At 44.0% G+C, this 19,138-nt stretch overlaps 1 long non-coding RNA gene across 1 annotated transcript in view; it reads left to right on the top strand.

Moving 5' to 3' along the window:
• LOC102011725 overlaps positions 1-7,298 on the top strand; it is a 13,336-nt gene extending 6,038 nt beyond the window's left edge. Inside the window, exon 3 of the long non-coding RNA XR_259301.1 lies at positions 7,020-7,298. This is a non-coding gene — a long non-coding RNA (uncharacterized LOC102011725). The remainder of the gene's footprint in view (positions 1-7,019) is intronic.
• The last annotated feature ends 11,840 nt before the right edge of the window (positions 7,299-19,138 follow it).

Below are 19,138 nucleotides of genomic sequence, written 5' to 3'. Positions count from 1 at the left end.
GGAAGGGAAGGGAAGGGAAGTAAGGGAAGAGAAGCACCCAAGAATCACTAAAATGTGAGCTCTTCAGGGCAGGAACTGCATCTTTTTCACTGCTATGTCCCCAGCCGTTACAGCAATAGCAGCCGTGTGGAAGGTGCTTAGTATTTGTTCAGCGAATGACCCGGGAAGACTTTTGGACTTGGCTACTTGCGCAAGCAGTTGAGGAAATGTAAATTGGATGAAAGAGCATCAGCTTTTTATAGCAGCTCCATTGCCAGAGAAACTCAAAGCCTTTCAAGCGGTGTAGTTCGGGTGGGGCTGACCTTTCACTGTCAACTCCAGGGCAGGGCGGAGAAACTGGTTATGGTCAGTCAAGCATGGAGTCTCCAGAGGCAGAGAATGGGAGACGAGGAGACTTGACCACACAGAGTCAAGTTCATCTCTGGGTCAGCTGTGTCTGCCCTGGGCTGTTTCATAGACTTCAGATAGAACATGCCCTTTCCTTGTTTTAAAAAAATAATTTTATTATTACATGTTTGCAGTATATAAAGATTACAGTTATCATGGGGAATTGGATAACAAACACATCTTAGTTCCTTTTATTTCCCCTCCCCTTCTTCCCTTCTCTCTCTATCTTTCGGTTCCTTCCCATTGGCAAAAGGTCTAGCTCTACACTTCCTATTATCTATCTTTTATTTTGCTCTAAATTATTTATACTTTGGGCTTCTCATATAAGAGAGACCATGTGATATTTAAGCTTGTGTGCCTAATTTTTAGTGTTTCACTCAACAGTGAAGGAAATACGCCCAGCACACTGGACTTCTCTGTTCTCCATGAGGAGAAGGCCTAGGACTGGGGTGGGGAACATGGAGGTGGGAACTTGGTTGCAAAGGGAAAGTAGGGATTGTTTGGGAGGAGGACAGAATGGAGGGCTGGCACCATGCGAACACATCCCAGACAGCAGTAATATGTGTGCATGGAGGGAGAAATGGATACATAGGAATAGAATTGCACTAGTAAGGTTTAAGTCCTGTTATTAATGAGCAACAGGTGAAGTAAAAATAAATAACCAAAGAAGCAAAGGATATAAACAATAAAGCTAATAAGGTAACTTAGTCAATCTACGCTAGGTAATCTATCTTGTTCTTCCCCCAAATCTTTATTTGGAAAAGTTTAAATGCAGAGAAAAATGGAAAGCAGTAGTGCTCCCCTGACCCCTGAAAACAAAACCAGAACCAAGCATGGCACCACAACTTGAAGAGTCAGCTTCGTCTGTGACTTTCAAGGGAGTCAAACGTCACTTCTATCATGAAACCAACTTGAGTATTTCTGAAACAGAGGGCAGATTTCTTGTTATTATTTCAGTGGCATTCAAGCCTTCAAAGATGATTTTCAGAACCTCAGGGCGATGCATTCCTTCTCTGAGGTCATTCAGAAGGCTGCAAACATGTCCGCAAAGCAGGAAAGCCATGATCTCTCACTTGTCCCAGTTTTATCATTGGACACCATCATCATCTCCACGTTTTTTGTCACCAATAAACTTGCCTACTCCATGTGACCTGGTGTCTTGAAGTTTCTCATTTCCCAAATATTCCTGCCTCAATATCTCCTTCACCCTGCCTAGAATCCTCCTCCAAAAGCCAGCTGAACTCTTACTTTCTCTATGAAGATTTCTTAAGCACAAAGGAGTGGAAAGAGGAAAATCTTTGGAGTGTGGATAAATTCCATTAATAATATTGTTCCCAGTTATTTACTGTGTGTGTTTCCTCCAGAGTCTTTTGCCAGTTGACCAGCAGTTTCCATGCTGCCACTAAGGTCAGGTATGGCCACGTATGGACTTGCTGTGGCCTGTGGCATGTGAGCAGAAGGACTGCCTCAGTCACTTTGTGGTCACTGGAGCACAATACCCGACACCCACAACTTAAAGGAGGAGAAGTTTACATTGGCTCACGGTTTTAGTCCAGAGTCAGCCAGCTCCCAGGCAGGAAGGCATGGAGGAGCGATCTGGTGGAGGAAAGCAGCTTGCATCACGGCAGCCAGGAGACAGACTGAGAAGCAGGAAGGGAGAGATAACCTTCTAGGTCACACCCCAGGGACCCACCTCTTCCAACCTGGCCCCGCCTCCTGACATCAAATTTGTCTATAACACCCCCACGACTCAATCACCTTTCAAAAGGCCTGCCTATGAGTGCAAGAGGTCCTTGGGGGACACTTAGATATATAAGCAATAACAAGCGCAAATGCCTCATCCAAATGGAAGCCCTCAGAACACTGCCGGGCTTGGCCACTTCTCTTCCTTCTGCCACAACACAGCAGAATGTCCCAGACTGGCTACTCAGGCATTCAGACTGCATATTGGAGTGAACAAGACACAGAGTGGAGATGTCACCCATGCACAATGATCAAGAAGTAAATCTTTACTGTGACAAGTTGCTGGGCTCTGGGAGTGTGGAGATCCACTCAAACCCCAGAATGGAAATGAAGCTATTTAGAGCTGTATGCATTTGAGTTTTAACACATGTAAAAACAAATCTCAGAACTTCCCTTATCTGACTAAAAGTAGCAGCTTCTGGGGAATATGACTGCCATAAATTCTGCTTCAGGATGGGCCCACTTCAGGAAGGCAGAACATGAATGTGCCAGCCCCAGATCCTCTCTCTCGGGAAGCTTTAGGGTACTGAGGAGAACCTAAAACCATTCTTACCTATAGAGGCAAAGATTATCACAATCTTCATTTTTTTAAGGTCTTGGTGATCAAAACAGCCTCACACATGCCAGGCAATTGCTCTACCACTGAGTGACACCCCCAGCCCTGTTAATACAAATTTTATCTGCTATTTGTTCTTCCGAAAACCCATTCTTATTGTTTGCTGTTTTCCATAAAGCCTTTCTTCCCCTCTCCTCCATCTACTAAGATGGTATATAAGCCCCAGATTGTACCACTCCTTTTTTGTTTTGTTTTGTTTTGTTTTGTTGTTTTTTGTTTTTCTTCTGGTACCAGGAATTGAACTCATGACCTTGAGCTTGCCAGGCAGGCACTTTGCCGCTAAGCTAAATCCCCAGCCCCTTCCTTTTCTTAATCATGGTGGGAATCGAACCCCAGGCCTCACACATGCTCAGCAAGTGCTCTACCACTGAGCTATTCCCCAGCCCCAGCCACTTCTTGAACTGTTGAGATGTCACTTTGCATAGGTGCTTTGCCTGAATAAATTGTCACTTTTGTTTTCTTTTGCTTGTCTGTCTTTGTCATTTAATTTACAGGCCCTAGGCAAAGAACATAAGACAATAGAGAAAAAGCTTTCTCTGCCTTACAGAGGCCATTTGTTACCACAGCAAAACTGACACAGGGAGGCAGGCTTGAATTTCTGTTCATGTCAGTGCCATTTGCTTGCCTAGAGAAGCCTCTATTCTGGAAGAACCAAGGGTCAAATGTTCCTTTACAAGCTTATAAATTAAATATGATTGATCTTTTGTCCTTGAACAAACTATGTGGTCTATCAGTATTAAGTCACATCAACACAACTTCTTTTCAGAAATATAAATTATACATATTGCGGTAAGAAAAGACATTGGCTATATATCATATTGCCATGAGAAGTTCCTTGGTTTACAAATCATTGTTCCTTCCAGTTTTATTGCTTCTATATAAAGAATACACAAGGAAGTGCCCTTTGGATGTGCCTGAGGTCCTTGTTTAGAATTATGACTGAGCATCCTCTGACCTGTCATCACTGCCAGGAGTACCCCCGGAGGGCTCTGAGTCCTTCACCTCTCTGTAGCTTGCACCATACCTTCTCCACTGAATGTGACTGTGGGTCACAGGCAGCCCTGCTGTCACTGCCCGTAGATCACATAAGCAGCATCCAGAAATGCTCAGACATTTGGAGAAGTCACTGTAGACCAAAGCACTCAAAATTCTAGGGATGTTGCCTACGTTTTGTTGAACCAACTATTGGACAGAAAACAAAAGGCAAAAGACACTACTTGCTATGGCAGTGTTTGTGTCCTCCCCAAATTTGTGTTGTAGCCTGTCTTGACCACTTTTGGGTTGCTGAGACACAATACCTGACACCTACAACTTAAAGGGGGAGAGGTATTTTTGGCTCACTTTTCAGTCAGCTGGCTCCAAGGTAGGATGGGACCGCAGAGGAGGGTTGCTCACAGCATGAGGGATAGGAAGCAGAGGGAGAAGAGAGGAGCTGAGGAGGGAGACACACCCCCCCAGGCCACTCCCCCAATGACCCACCTCTTCCAACCAGATGCCATCTCCTAGCAAGTCAGCTCTAAGCCCCATAATCCAATCACCTTTCAACAGCCTCGTCTATGAGTGCAGGCAGTTCATGGGGACATGGAGACATAACCCATAACAAAGCCTAATCAGCAATGTGACGTAACAGGAGGTGGGCATTGGGAGGTGTTTACATCATGAGGGCAGAGTCCCCACATATGAGATTGGCACTTTATAAAAGAGGCCATGTCATTTGCACCATGAGAGAGCTGCCGTGTCCCTTCCACCACAGGAGGACACAGCCTCTACCTCTGACCGAGCAACAGCTCTTTATCAGACACTGATCTTCCAGCCTGCAGAATCATGAGAAATAAATTTCTGTTGTTTACAAACCATCTTATTTATTGCTGTTTTTTATAGCAGCCCAAATGGATTACAACACTATCATGGTAACTGGTCACTACCTAGGGCTGTGCAAAAATTGAGTCTCATTGAGCGAAGATTTCTTATATTTCCTCCTAATTTACATGTAATTTGAATTTGTCCAGACAGATAGAAGGGAGGAGGACAGAGAGAGATTGAGAAAGAGAGAGTGAGAGACTAAGAGACTAAAACTAAGTTGGCAAGTGTTTAAAACAACTAAGTAAACCAAGCATTGTGGTACACACCTGTAATCTCAGCATTTAAGAGGCTGAGGCAAGGAGGATCACCACAACTTCAAAAGCAGCCTGGACTACATAGAGTAGTGAGTTCAAAACTAGCCTAAATTACATAGTGAGCCCCTATCTCAAAAAACAAACAAATGAGTAAATTGATTAGTTTGTTGGATCTCAGTTTCTTCACTATGATATGGGATTAATAATTCCTATCTTATAGAACAGTGTCTTAGTAGGGGCCTCTAATAACAATACCCTTTGTCCACAAAACAAGTACCTTTGTTTGTAGAGAGACTTTTCTTCTGTGGTTAACAAAGCTATCCTCAAAGTATCTGAAGTCTCTAGGTAGGAAGTTTGCTGTTGCAACTCAATTACAATACTGCTCTTGGGTTTGGGCAGTAATGTTGTTTTAAATGTAAATATGTGGTTGGTTTTTAGCTGGGATCCTTTTTTGCCTGGGTGTCTCTATTCCATAGTTGCCTGTCTGTTCTGTCTGGATTTGTATCTCAGCCAAGCTGCCTCTCATACTACTTAACATGTTCAGGGCCCAATTGCCTGGCCCCTAACTAGGCAGGTCCCCAGGTCCCAAAGACATCTGGGCTGGGCAGCCTATGAGTTTCCTGCGGTCCACATTGAAACTGCTGAGAGCCAGTGTCCATCCAATGACTGGAGGGGGACAGACGTAGGCTCCCCAGGATCTTCCATCTCTCTCTGCAATCCATGCAGACTAACAACCTTCTTTGGCTAGGGATGATTTCCCCCTACTGAGTTTTGGAAGGCTAAATGCTAACTTATAGGGAAAAGAACCCGGTTCTAATTTCACTTTGGAACACGAAATGTATTCTTTACCTCAGATTAATGCATATAAATTGGGAAAACACCTGATGCTGGTCTCAATTAGTGTTAGTTTTCTTTCTCTCTGGGTCCCCACTGGTCTGTGTTCAAGCACTTAGGATGCTGTACAATAGTATTTAGAATATACAGTATATTTTCTGTATTAGCCAGTGAGTCCCTCTCTCATATGACAGGTGCTCAATAAATGTTTATTTTGGATGCATAGATGGGAGGTATGTGTGATGGTGAATCTTCATTCTCAACTTGATTGGATTGAGATATATCTGGAAATTAGTAAACCACACTTCTGGGTGTGACTGAGTGGATCATGGGGAAGTGACCTTGGGAAATACATGTGGTTCCTGGCCCCTTTTTCTCTGGGCTTTTCCCCTGTCCTCTATTTTGCAGTTACCAGGAAGTGAGCAACTTTCTTCCATTCTGGCATTTTGCCATGCAGTTTCTGCCTTTGAGTTAGCCAACCATGAACTGAAACTTCTAAAACCACAAGCTAAAATAAACTTCCTTTCCTTTAACTTCAGGGGTTAAGTATTTTGTCCCTCAAAAGAAAAGCTGACCAATACAGAAAATTGGTACCAGGAGTGGGGTATTTTCTATTTTAGTCACTTTTTCATTGCTGGGACAGTGTACTTGACATACACAATTTGAAGAAGAAATGGTTTATTTTGTCTCATGATTTTAGACATTTTAGGTCATGATCAACCTGTTCCAAGGCAGAAACATCATAACAGAAGGCGTGGAGGAGGACAGCTTCTCAACACATGGCAGCGAGAAAACAGAGAGAGAGGAAGGAGCTAGGGACAAAAGTACACCCTTCCAGGTCACAGCCTCAGTAGGCACCTTCAACTGGGCCCCATCTCTCAACAACACATTCAGCTATGAACTTATCACCAAGTAATCCACTGATGAGGATAGCTCCCCCATGATCCAATCAACTCCTAAAAGCCCCATCTCTGAATACATGAGACTTGGACATTTTAGATCTAAACCATAACAGTGTGTGGATGTTGGGTCAGTGAATAGGAGAGTAGGTAGGATGGATGGTCAGAATATTTTCTGATCCTTTATTTCTCTGCATAGCTACCCCACCCTGTGATTTCTATGTGATTTCATAACACAGCATAAGATCTGTGTTATGAGCTGGATGTTTGCTGTCCAGTCCAAATCCATTCATTGAAGACCTGACTCCAGTGTGATATTCAGGCCTAAATGAGGGTGGAAGCCTATGGATGGAAGCCACAGGACAGGATTTTAGTCCTAAGAAGAGAAGGAGTCACCAGAGTGTCTCTTCTCTCTATTTGCAGGCACCAAAAGGGGACATGAGAGCCTGCAGCAAGAAGGCTACCATCTGCAAGCCAGAAAAGAGCTCTCCTCATGAGCCAGATCTTCCAGCCTCTTGATCTGGGACTTCCCAGCCTCCAGGGCCATGAGAAGGAAGTGTCTGTTGCTGAAGCCCCTGTTCAATGGCATTCTGTGACAACAGCCTAGGCTGAGACAACCTGTTCCTGCCTCTGAGTCCACATCTGCTCCAGCCCTAAAGGTGCATGTGTTTGCCAGTGTCCTCTCTGCTGTCCCTCTATATGTCTTCCCCAGTGTCTGGACGTGATTTCACTGAAAGAACCTTGATTCATTCTGCGATTCTGTGCATGCATGAGGACAGGTATTTTGTGATCCTTTATTGTGTTTTTCAACTGAGTTTTTCAACACTTTCTTAACAGAACTGAAAGTAGGCATCTGTGTTTATAGTAAACTCAAAACAAAAAATGTATTTATAACAAAACAGTGACTTATCAAGCTGAAGAGAGGACCTCTTCCCCTACAGCTGAAATTTCTCATTTATTACTTAAGAAAGTAAGCGCTATGCCTGTTTTCTTGGGAGTGTTCCTGGCACTCTCACTTGGGCACTCCCAAGTTTTAGATTCTGTGCTTACAGTGTGAATGGACGTATATTTCTACAGTATTGTTTAGAAAGAAAAGGCAACCTGGGACCGTCTCCCAAGTTGAAGGACCTCATATTTCTTCTCTGTCCTCATCGCCACACAAAAGCCCAGAGCGTTCCAGAGATGGGCAACGACAGGTGGGTAGAGGCAGGGAGAAGAGACAAGGAAGCTTAAGGATAATACTAGGAGATCCCAATAGAGATCTGAAGCCTTGGTCTGTACAAACTCATCACCCCCGACCCCTGGGGTGTGACTGCACTCTGCCTCCAGGCTTTTCTGGGAGAACCTCTGGGCCAGTGGTTCCCAACATTTTTGGTACAGGGAACTGGTTTTTCCAAGGATAGGGGAAAGGGGATCTGAGATAATTCAGGTGCATCAAATTTGTTGTGCACTTTATTTCTATTATTATTACAGTCTCATAAGGCACACACCACCTAGATCCCTAGCATGTGCAGGTCACAGGAGGGTTCTCGCTCCTATGAGAATCTAGTGCTGCTGATCTGACAGAAGACAGAGCTCAGGCGGTGAGGCCAGCTATGGGGAGCAGCTGTAAATACAGATGAGGCTTCTCCTGCTGCTCCTGTTGTGCAGCCCAGCTCCTAACAGGCCATGGACTGGCACTAGTTAGGGAGCTATAGTGCTGGCACCAGTTAGGGAGCCATAGTGCAGGCTGTATACCTTTGCTTATTCACAAGAATGAAAGCAAAAGCAGAAGTGGAGCACTATTACCCCAGCCAGCTTTGTGGAGTTTTTCCTCTTTGCTAGGCAGCGTAATAAGAAGACCCTTCTGACCATTCTTTCTTTCCTCCTCTGTCAAGATTCTCTTATCCTGGCTCTTATCCACTCATTGGCACTGTTACAACTGAACTGGTCAGTAAAATACAGAAATGCCTGATAACAAGGTGACGCCCAGACCCAACAAGTACCCCACCTGCACACTGCTCTGGTCCCAGCCAGGGCATCCTGGGCTGCCCAGCCTGCAATAACTCCTAGAGCATTTGTAAGATCCCCAAACAGACTAGGCCAGACCTGGAAAGGGAGATGTCACTCTGGGTGCCTGTGGGGAGAGGGGAGAAGCCCCGTGCCCACCTGGATCTCTCGGGGGATGTTCTGCTCCTGTCGGGCTCCCTCTATAATGACTGGAGCTGCTTGTTGGAAAGCCACAGCGGGGAGTACAGGTTACTCAGTATTTTGAATGTACCTCTGCCTTTTTCTTTCCTTTTCCTATTTTTCTATTTGTATCAAACTTGACCAGACTAGAGCAAAACATCCGTTAAACAATATCTTTTATACAATCTCACCAGACATCAAATATTTCTACTTTCAGCTGTTGTCTTGAAGACCTTGCTGGTGTGTACCTATAATTAGTACATAGCCATAATCACAAAGTTCATTTTTTTTATCTTGCTCCTTTTGTGTAGCATTGTGTCACAGGCTTTTCTGAAATTGTGCCGCAGGTGCCTAAATTATTATAGAAATGAGTTTTCTATCCCAAATTGGTGAGATCTGATAAATACGGAATCTGATCTCATAGGTTCCCCAAGAGGCGTAAGATAAGTGGACAAGGTTGTCCTAGTGGGCTGGATTCATAGCCCTGAGGGGAGGGTCTGGTAGAGCCTCATAGCAGTAATCACAGCACTGTCTGGCTGCTTTTACTGGTTCATTACTGCTTTTACTGCTCTTTGCTTGGGGAAACTCAATCCTCAGGATGCTCTGAAGCCTTCTGCAGAACTACCAAGACTGTAATAAAAATAAAAGTAGGGCAGCGAGAACAGATTGTTAGTTTTGAAAACATAGCCTGTCCACTAAGTGCTGGGGATATCACTGATTTCTCAGAAATGCCACTTTATGATCTGAGCGTGACCCCTGTGTTTATTTAGGAGAACAGTTTTTAAAATTGGGTCACGTCTTCTTATGCCCTAAATGAATTGTTTTTACTCTTCACTGTGTTTTCTTTCAAGTTGGAAAAGTAATCAAGAAAAATAAAGAAGGGGCTGGAAAACAATAAGAACTCGCTCCATTCTCCTGTTGCTAAGCATTTTTTTTTTTTTTAATTTTGTAGAACACAGCATTATGCCGTGATTAGCTCGCCAGAGGCAATTTAGCAACAGGATTTACCTAATAGAGCAGTTTTGGCTTGATCTAATTTTAGGTAATTACCTCCCTCTTTAGAGCATATTTCTCCTGGCTCTAGTTTGTCACGAAGAATGTTTACCCCCAGGATCTGGTCCTCCTAAGGCCAGCGAAAGAACAGCTCGATTTCCTTCCTCAAATACAAGCATAAAATCTATCAATGTGTAAAATAGGGAATTTGACACCAGTTGTAAAAATCTACCCACAAACAGGTGGAGAACGCATAAAAACCCAAGCACAAAGCCCAAGTCAATAAGAGATTTCATAAAAGGCAGCAGTCTAATGCCGTGACAGCTGGGTGTCTAATCTGAGTCATTACCCAAATAGGACGACCCGGCTCACCTAGACCAGCATATTGCTATGCTTTCCTGAAACTGGGTTTGCAACACCTCGGGAAAGTTAATTCCTAGAAATAAAGAGAAGAATTCTGCCAGCTCCTCAGCGATTTTGTACAGCTTTTGGATAAACAACTTTTTCTTCCAGACCTTTCAATCTTTTTGTCTGAGCAAATTTGAAATGCTTTGATTCAAATAAAGAAGCTCATTTTCAAACATCCATTGCAGGGGAGAGACAATACATCTTTTTTTTCAGGACTTCCTTTGTGCCAGGTGCTGATGGTCTCTTTGGGGTGCTGTCTCACGGAAAGTGACCAAGCCACAGCTGAGCAGTGTCCCTGGGCTCTCAGAGCACACAGTCACTTATGTTCTTTCTCCAGCCCTTCCCTCAGCTACCTCCTGCCTCAACGGTCCACTTCTGTTGTTTGGGGCCAAAGAATCGGTACCTCCCTGCGACCGCTCTGTCTGACATCTCCACTCTCCAGCCCTCCTACCACACACTTGCGGGGGCGCTGCTCGCACTGTTTTCTCTCAGCTGTGACTGGCACCCTTGGCATTGCCCAAGTCGTGACCTCTCCTGCCCATCCATTCCACACACGCCTGCCAGAGTCACCTTTTGAAAGAACATACACGAACGTATTTCTTCCACGGAAAAGCTTTAATGGCTCTCCGTTACAATAAGTCAACCCAAACCTGCTTGGAGACACTGTCGCCCGCCTCTGCACAGTGTCCTTGGCATTACCGTCCACCCTAGGGGCAGCTCTTTCACTCCATCTCACGCCCAGGGCTGGGCCCATGCGACAGGCCTTACTGGAACTCGTCCTGCCTTCTTGTCCCGGTAGGCTGGGCCAGCGTGGGAATCCCTGCCCCTTCGCCTCAGCACCTCACCAGCCAAGACTCTAACCATTCCAAAGGTGGCGACAGTCTACTGTCACTGACTTCTACACCTACCTGGGCAGACAGTGCCACTCCTTCTCCGGGGCCGGTTGTACTTTGTGCCCTGATGGTCATATTTCCCACTTCCTGTCTCTCACAATAGCCTTATTCAAAGGTCTCACGCCCTGTGTTCTTGCACGAATTCCCTAAGGACATGACACAGTGATGATGCTCGGTGTCGTGTCCCCTGCAGAGTACCTTACGCAACTCAGGTTTTCCATTCAGCAGAAGGGAAACCTTTAAAATTGAGTGGAAAGCATTTGGGAATCTGGAAAGAAATAATCTGGGAGCCAGGCGTGGTGGTGCATGCCTGTACTCTCAGCATGCAGGAGGCTGAGGCAGGAGGATTGCCATGAGTTTGAGGCCAGCTTGGGCTACATAGTGAGCTCAAGGCCAGCCCACACCACATATTGAGACCCTGTCTCAATAAACCAAAACCAAAACCAAAGCCAAATAAAAAACCCAATCTGGGGAATCCTGGGAAATAGTTCTTTTGTGCTGAATTTGTCACCTTATGTTTCCCCCGGTGCAAGACTCTCTTGGGGTCCTGCGCCCACTCTTCTCCTGAAAGATCAGGGCCCCTGTGTTTGGTGTGGTTTGGGTTTTTGTGCCAATGCAGCTAGCAAGAAACAGCCTCAATCTTCCAATAAACTCCTTTCACATATGAGAGAGATGAGTACAAAGAACCTAGACCAAAAAAATGAATGAATGGGTTAAGCTGGGCACAGTGGCAGACACCAGTGGTACAAGCTACTTGGGAGGCTGAGGCAGGAGGATTAATTGAACCCAGAAGTTTGGGACCAGCATGGTCAACACCGTGAGACCTCAACTCAAATAAATAAATAAATAAATAATGAATCAATGGATTAAAGGGAGAAATCTTTCTCTAAAGATAGAGGTTTTCCTTCCAACAGAGAATGACCCATCACCATTGTTGGAAGGCTATTTTCTGAGAGGCACTGAATATACAGGTAATCTTAGTAATGTATTTGACAATAACATCTTGAATTTTAATAAAGGGAAGTAGATAATTACGGATACAAAAGCAGGGTCACATGAATTTTTATATTTTCTTTTTCTTATTAAAACATGTCAGACTGTACCCAGAATAAAACTAAGAATAGAATGTAAAGGCATTATGAAGAACCCTGAAGTTCATCCTTGGGAAATGTGCACACTGAGAAGTGGGCTATATTTAAGAACAATGGCGTTTTATTTTAGTGACTTGTTCCCTCCCTGGGAGAATGTTCATTGCCCTCACGTGTGTGCTTTTACTACTTTCAGCCTCTCATTATGCCACGTTCTCTCACGCTGCATCATTGATTGTCAGGTCCTATAAAAAGGTCACCGTGTGTATTAGTCAGGGTTTAACTAGAGAAGCAGATGTAACACAAGACATACAACTGTATAGGAAATTACAAGATTGGCTTACGAAGGTCAGCCACAGAGTTGGATGCAGAAGCATGCAGAAGGTGTCTGCACACTGGAGACCAAAGGATTCAGTCCAAGGTCTGGAGTTCACTGCAGTGTTCCGTGCAAGTCCGTAACAGGAAGCTGATGAGTCTGCACCGGAAGGCTGAAGGATCCAAAGTGGAGGCCGAAGAGTCTGCGGTAGAAGCCAGGAGATGATGTCCAAACTGAAGGCGAAGACTGGAGCTCCTCCAAAGAATGGAAGCCCCTGTGTCCTTCCCCATTTCCCTTTCGTATCATCCAGGTGATGATCCACCCTAGTGGCTCCTCTGCATCCTAGGGCATGGAATTGCTGCGCCAACTTAGTTAAGCTTCTAAACTTCTCAAAATGACACAGTCAATCAACCACTATACCACGGTTTCCGTCATGTCCCCTGTGAAATGCTCTCCGTCTTGATTCTCCAGGAAAAGCAATCCTTAGTTATGGAAGGAAGGAAAGAAGGAGAGAGGAAAGGAAGGCCGAGAGGGAGAGGGAAAGGGAGAGAGAAAAGGAAGAGGGAAGGAAACAAGGAAGGAAGGAAGGAAGGAAGAAAGGAAGGAAGGAAGGAAGGAAGGAGTAAAGGATGGAAGGAAGGAAAGAAGGGAGAGAGGGAGGCTTCTGGTGCCTTTTTACCGCTACCAAACTAGCTTCCCCAAAAATCTAAACAGTGACTCAAACCTTCAGCTTTGGTAAGATTGGAATGAGTCTTTCATTCATTCTGCGCTTTCCTGTGGGAGTTACAACACCATATACATCCCACACAACATTTGGCATGATATTCCTCTTGGCATACCTCAGGCCACCGTGTGCTTTGAAGTTCTTTGCCATTACTGATTGTTTCTCTTTTCTGAACTTTTAAAATGTTCTCCAAGCTGGGGATGGTGGTACATATCTGTAAACTCTGGAAGGCTGAGGCAGGAGGATGATGAGTTCATGCCCAGCCTGGGTAACTGAGCAATTTATCAAGATATTGTCTCAAAAAAAAAAGTTTAAATTAAAAGGCTGGGAATGCAGCTCAATGGCTTTAATCCCCAGCACCACAAAACAAGAACAGAAACCCCTCCTCTGCTACCAGGACTAAGTTTCCAGTCTCTGCAATCCCGGCTCCTCTGCATGCCCCATTTTGTCCTCTGCATCTCGCAGCCACCCACAGCCTCTGAGCAGCGGTGATGATCAAGTCCTCCACGAAGCTTCACCTGGGGCCAGGTGGTTCCGCCGCACCCTCCTGTCCACTCCCCAGCTCTTTCCATCTCCTGTGGATCTTGTCATGGTGAACTGTCACCATCCTTGCGTCTGACTTCCTCCCTCCATGGGGGAGTTCCCCCAGGCCAGGAGCTGGAGGGGTGGAGAAGAGGTGACTGGGGCAGAGCCAGTAGAGATCAGGGTCGTGAAGGCTGCAGTGCCAGATTGCCCTGGAGTTGGCACCTGAGGAAAGGGATTCAGCCCCTCCCACTCTCTCCTGTCGCACATGTGCATTCCTGTCCTTCTGCCCTGGGATGACATAGCACAAAGACCCTCCTCAGATATGGTACCTTGTTCCTAGACTTCCCAGCCAAGCAAGCATCATTCATTCATTTATTTATTTAGTTTTTTTGAAGCAGGGTCTTGTTATGTAGTCCAGAATGGACTTGAACTCACTATGTAGCCCAGCCTGGCCTCAGAGTCACAGTGCTCCTCCTGCCTCAGCCTCCCAAGTGCTGGGATGACAAACATGCACCATTATACCCATCAAACTTTTGTTATTTATAAACTACCAAGCCTGCTGCATAATGCAGCACAAAGTGGGCTATAACATCCCATTTTCCCTCAGGTGCTTTGTGCCCCTTAAGACTTCCATGAACACAGAAAGAATGAAAGACCCTTACTCTTCTCAAATTCATCTCTCTTCAACTTGATCAGCACACTTGCTCTTTAAAGTGGCAAAATAGCTCATTTACTCATCTTTCTTCCAAAGAAAAGGGATTATTTTCTACTAATGTTAGATTATTTTAAATTAATGTTAAATGATATAGATAACGTAAATTTTGAAAACTGGAAGAGTTGTAGACAAATTCAAAGCCCTCCCACTTCTGGTCTCAATTATTTTCACCAAGCTAGTGAGCATTGTCCTGCACTTACATGTATCTCTGGGGGCCTGAGGACCTACCGCGTATAGAATTGTCAGGTTTTGTTTTGAGATCCAGAACTATTCTTTAGAGAAATGGCCAAGCCCCTGAGAGATGATACATTCCTGTCACACCCTTTGGCGATGGCCCTGCCCTGTGGGGTAGACAGGATCTAAAGGTGGAGCGTTGCTCAGTCCCAAGCTGCCACACTGAGACCTGAGGTCTGAGGACAGCGGAGGAGTTTGTAGACTTTTGAGCAGCAGATCTTTGGATGCCCATGGCCTGTGTTCTGCTGGTGGCCCCAAAGGGAACAGGTGCAGGAGCTGGGACCCCAAGAGTGGGTGTGAGTGTTGATGGCTGTCCTAGGGTGGTGGGCGGTGTCTGCAGTCATAGCTCACAGGTCTGAGCAATAGCAGCAAATTATGACAAGTCAGGTTAAAGGCATTCGGTTAAGTTCTCTTGAGGCCTCTACATGAAGCAATTTTAAATTTTCATCTGTCACAACTCCAATCACAGGCTGATGCCACTGAGCTTCTGGCAGCTTCCCGGTGCTTAATACTTGATGAGTATTAAGAGAAGCGGGGACTGATGGCAAAGGGAAGCAGATACTTAACCTGGGCTTGCATCCTTGCGGCTGCATCTTTATATTGCAAAAGGAATTCTGGCTGCACAGGGAGGAGTGGCTAATGTGTTGGCTAATGGATGCTAATGGGGGAGTTAGGGCCAGGACACTTTGAGCCAGGCCTGTGACAGTGCACAAGATTTACAGAGCAGTAAGAGTTCTGTGGTTCTTGTACACTATGAAAGGAACACCCTACCCAAGAGAGAGTTTTCCGATAAGGTGGTAAAGCCCCCTGGCCTCAAAAAGGCTGAACCAATATGAAGTCATGCTAGGTAGTGCTCAAGTTTTCCCATAGCAAGATATATTTACACATGTCAATAGATATGTATATTACCTGCCGAGATAAAATGTCTTCACAAATGAAGCCTGTGTTCCCTATTTTCAAACACAAAAGTATTTCATAATCAAGAGGGACAAAATCACCTTTATTTGGCTGCAGAGAACCACTCCCCCATTAGTATTTTCATGTGTGGCCTTCTGTTCTTTTTTCTAGGTTTATATGTATTTTTTTATTTTTATTTTATTTTATTTATTTATTTTTGTGGTTTTTGAGACAGGGTCTCGCTATGCAGTTCAGGCTAGCTTTGAGCTCACTTTGTAGCTTAGGCTGGCCTTGAACTCACAAGGATCCTCCTGCCTCAGCCTCCCGAGTGCTGGGATTACAGGCATGCACCACCACACCCAGCTAAGTATTTTTTGATTTTTAAAAACTCTGTTTAGCCAAGTTTGGTGGCGCATGCTTGTAATCACAGCACTTGGGAGGCTGAGGTAAAAGGATTGCTGTGAGTTCAAGGGCTAAATCTTCACTTCTTTCTATGAGTTTTAACACATGCACTCCAGTCCAAAAAATGAGGACATGTCACAATTCTATCATCCAACCAAAAAAAAAAAAAAAAAATCCTTCTTTTATCCCTTTGTAGTCTCGTCTAATCCCTGGCATCTACTGGTCTACCCTCTGGTCACAATCACTTGGGGTTATATAAATGTCATATAAATTGAATAACAGAGCGTAGCCCTGAGACTGCCTCCTTTCACACAATGTATACCACGGTCATCCAAAGTTTATGTGTACCAGTGGCTCATTCCTTTTTAATTGCTGAATAGTATTCCATTGTATAAATGTACTATAATTTATCCACCTCTACAATGAAAGACATTTCTGTTGGTTCTGATTTTGGTGATTATAAATACAGATGCTATACATATTTGTGTGTGAATTTTTTTTTTTTTTTTTGTACTGGGAATCAAACTCAGGACCTGAGTGCTTGTGAGGCAGGCACTGTGCCACTGAGCTATTTCCCCAGCTGTGTATGAATTTTTGTATGAAGTTAAATTTTTATTTTTCCAGGGATTAAATACATACTTATGAATGGAAATAGTGGGTCACATGGTGAGTACATTGTAAGCACATTACTGGGTCACATGGTATATAGTAGGACGCTGTCCTATACTGTTTTACATTCCTGATAGCATTATATAAAAGTTCAAAATATTCCACATCCTCATCAGCACCTGGTATTGTCATTGTATTCAATTTTAGCTGGTCTAAGGGGTGCTTAGTTGTACCTCATCAGGATTTTAATTTGCATTTCCCTAATGACTAATGATGTTGACCACCTTCTGGTTTTGTTTGCTGTCTAGACTCCTCTTTGGTGAAGTATCCATTTAAGTCTTTCACCATTTTTTTTTGAGACTACGAAGTTCAGGCTAGCTTTCAACTCACTATGTAGCCCAAATTGGCCTTGAACTCCTGGTGACCCTCCTGTCTCAGCCTCCTGAGTGCTGGTATTACAGGTGTCTACCACCACACTCTGCTACCATTTTTAAATTAGGCTGTTTGTTTCCTTACTTTTGAGTTTTGAGAGTTCTTTCTATACTGAAATCAAATCCTTTCTTGCCTACATAATTTGAAAAACTTTTCTTCCAGTTAATAGTTTCTCTTTTCATTCTTCTGGTTTTTGTGTTTGTGGAACTGCAGATCAAACCCAGGGCCTTGTGCATACTAGGCAACGGCTCTACCACTGAGCTATACCTCAGCTCCGACAGTATGCATTTTTTAGAAACAAAACTGGAGTTAGAAATGTTTTGGTGCTATTTTTTTTTTGGTGCACGCTCTTTTATAATATGCTTTCTCACTTAACAATGTTATCTTAAACATCTCTCCATGTTAATAGTTCTTCTCAGCATACTTACAATGCCTCAGAATATCCCATGGCGTGGATGTAGCACCATAATTTACTCCCACAGCTCTGTTGGACGTTGTAGTTGTTTCCCATTTTGTACTGTAAAAACATTATATGGTATTGATGCTGATGAATCATTTTTATTTCTCAAAGACAGATTCTGAGAAACAAAATTGTTCTTTCAGATTATACACATTTCTAAAGCTTTAAAAATGCACAGTACCAAATGATCCTCCAGAAAGACTATTTAACGCTTAGTGTTGAGGTATGAAATAAATTGGGTATAGCCATTGCTTGTTAACTTGGATTTTTTATTAATATTTTTTAAAGTACCCTACTGAGCTTTTAAAAAATATGCTATTTTTATTACAATAAGGCTTAATATTTATTGAAATGGTTTTGTGATTTGTATATCTTTTGTCCACCTGTGAAATCCTGCTTTGCCCTTTGTACATTGCTTTTCTTCACAGTGTAGGGAGTCAGACCCAGCTCACTTTATCTGAAATTTAAATGTAACTGACATCGCTGTGGTCTATCACTGGATTCCACTGTGGGCTACGACTGTAGTGGAGTGTGACTGAAATGGGTATGAGGTCCTAAAGTCAGCACATTTGGTAAATTCGTATAAAGCCAAGAGTGCCCTTAAAAGTGCTCTAAGTAGCTTTCTGCACTCAGAATGCTTGGCCTTGTGCCACTGGCCCTATTTGGCCATTCTTGTGCACAGTGAAGTCAAGAACCTCTCAAGGAATTAAAAGCCACTCAGACCGACTCACTCTGTGTCAGTAGGCACAAGGAAGGGAAAATGAGGAAGTCAGGGCACCTGCTGGGCTGCAGGCTTTATCTATCTTATATTGGATTCCCCGAAATGTTCAAACAGGGGCTAGGGGTGTAGCTCAGTGGGGGAGTGTGAGTTTAGCAGGGAAAGAAGAGGGGAAGATGGAGAGGAAGGGGGGAGGGGAAAGGAAAGGAAAAGGGAGAGGAAGAGGAGGGGAGGAGTGGGAAAGAGGAAGAGGAGAATAAAGGAAAGAAAAGAAAAAAGTTTTAAGCAAATATTTACTGGGAGCTGTGGCCCTTAAACAAGACACAATAGTGAAGCTCATCCAATGTGAGCATTATGTTCTAAAGTCAGATCTCAAGAAAAACATGACCATGCTATGACTTGTGGAACTATGTTTATGTACTAGTTACCCTTCAATCCCTACGGCCCAAATCCTGTGGTCTAGATTTTGTTGTCAAACATCCTACCCCCAAATTAATCTCAAATATTTTTCTTTTGGGCAACGTGTGTATTTTGGATCATTCAGTGGCCCGTTAAGAGCAACCTCGGGAGAGGCTTCCTGTCTGGGTTGTGCAACAGTGCGCTGTTACTTGAGCCCATTGTCTCTGCTTCGTTTTATGGATTTTTTTTTTTTCTAGTACTGAGGACCAGACACAGAGTCTTGCACTGAGCTACATCCCCAGCGCTTTTTAAATTTGAGACAGAGTCTCACCAAATTACTAAGTTGCCTGGGCTGGGCTTGAACTTTATGGGCTTTTCTGAAAACCCTGCCCAACATTTTATTTCAGTAACATATCTAGACGTACTCAGAAGTTTCAAAGCAATAGTGAGCCAGAAGTCCAAAGCAAAATATACAGAATGATTTACTCATTTCTCTCAAGTGCAGTTTATGGATGGCCTGCAAATCCCGTTTATTTCTAGCATATTTAAAATATTCCTAT

The sequence above is a fragment of the Chinchilla lanigera genome, unplaced genomic scaffold (assembly GCF_000276665.1).
Source record: "Chinchilla lanigera isolate Chin_1 unplaced genomic scaffold, ChiLan1.0 scaffold00003, whole genome shotgun sequence".
Taxonomy (NCBI): domain Eukaryota; kingdom Metazoa; phylum Chordata; class Mammalia; order Rodentia; family Chinchillidae; genus Chinchilla; species Chinchilla lanigera.
Note: the sequence above shows the minus strand (reverse complement) of the source record. Positions and strands in the feature narration are given on the sequence as shown.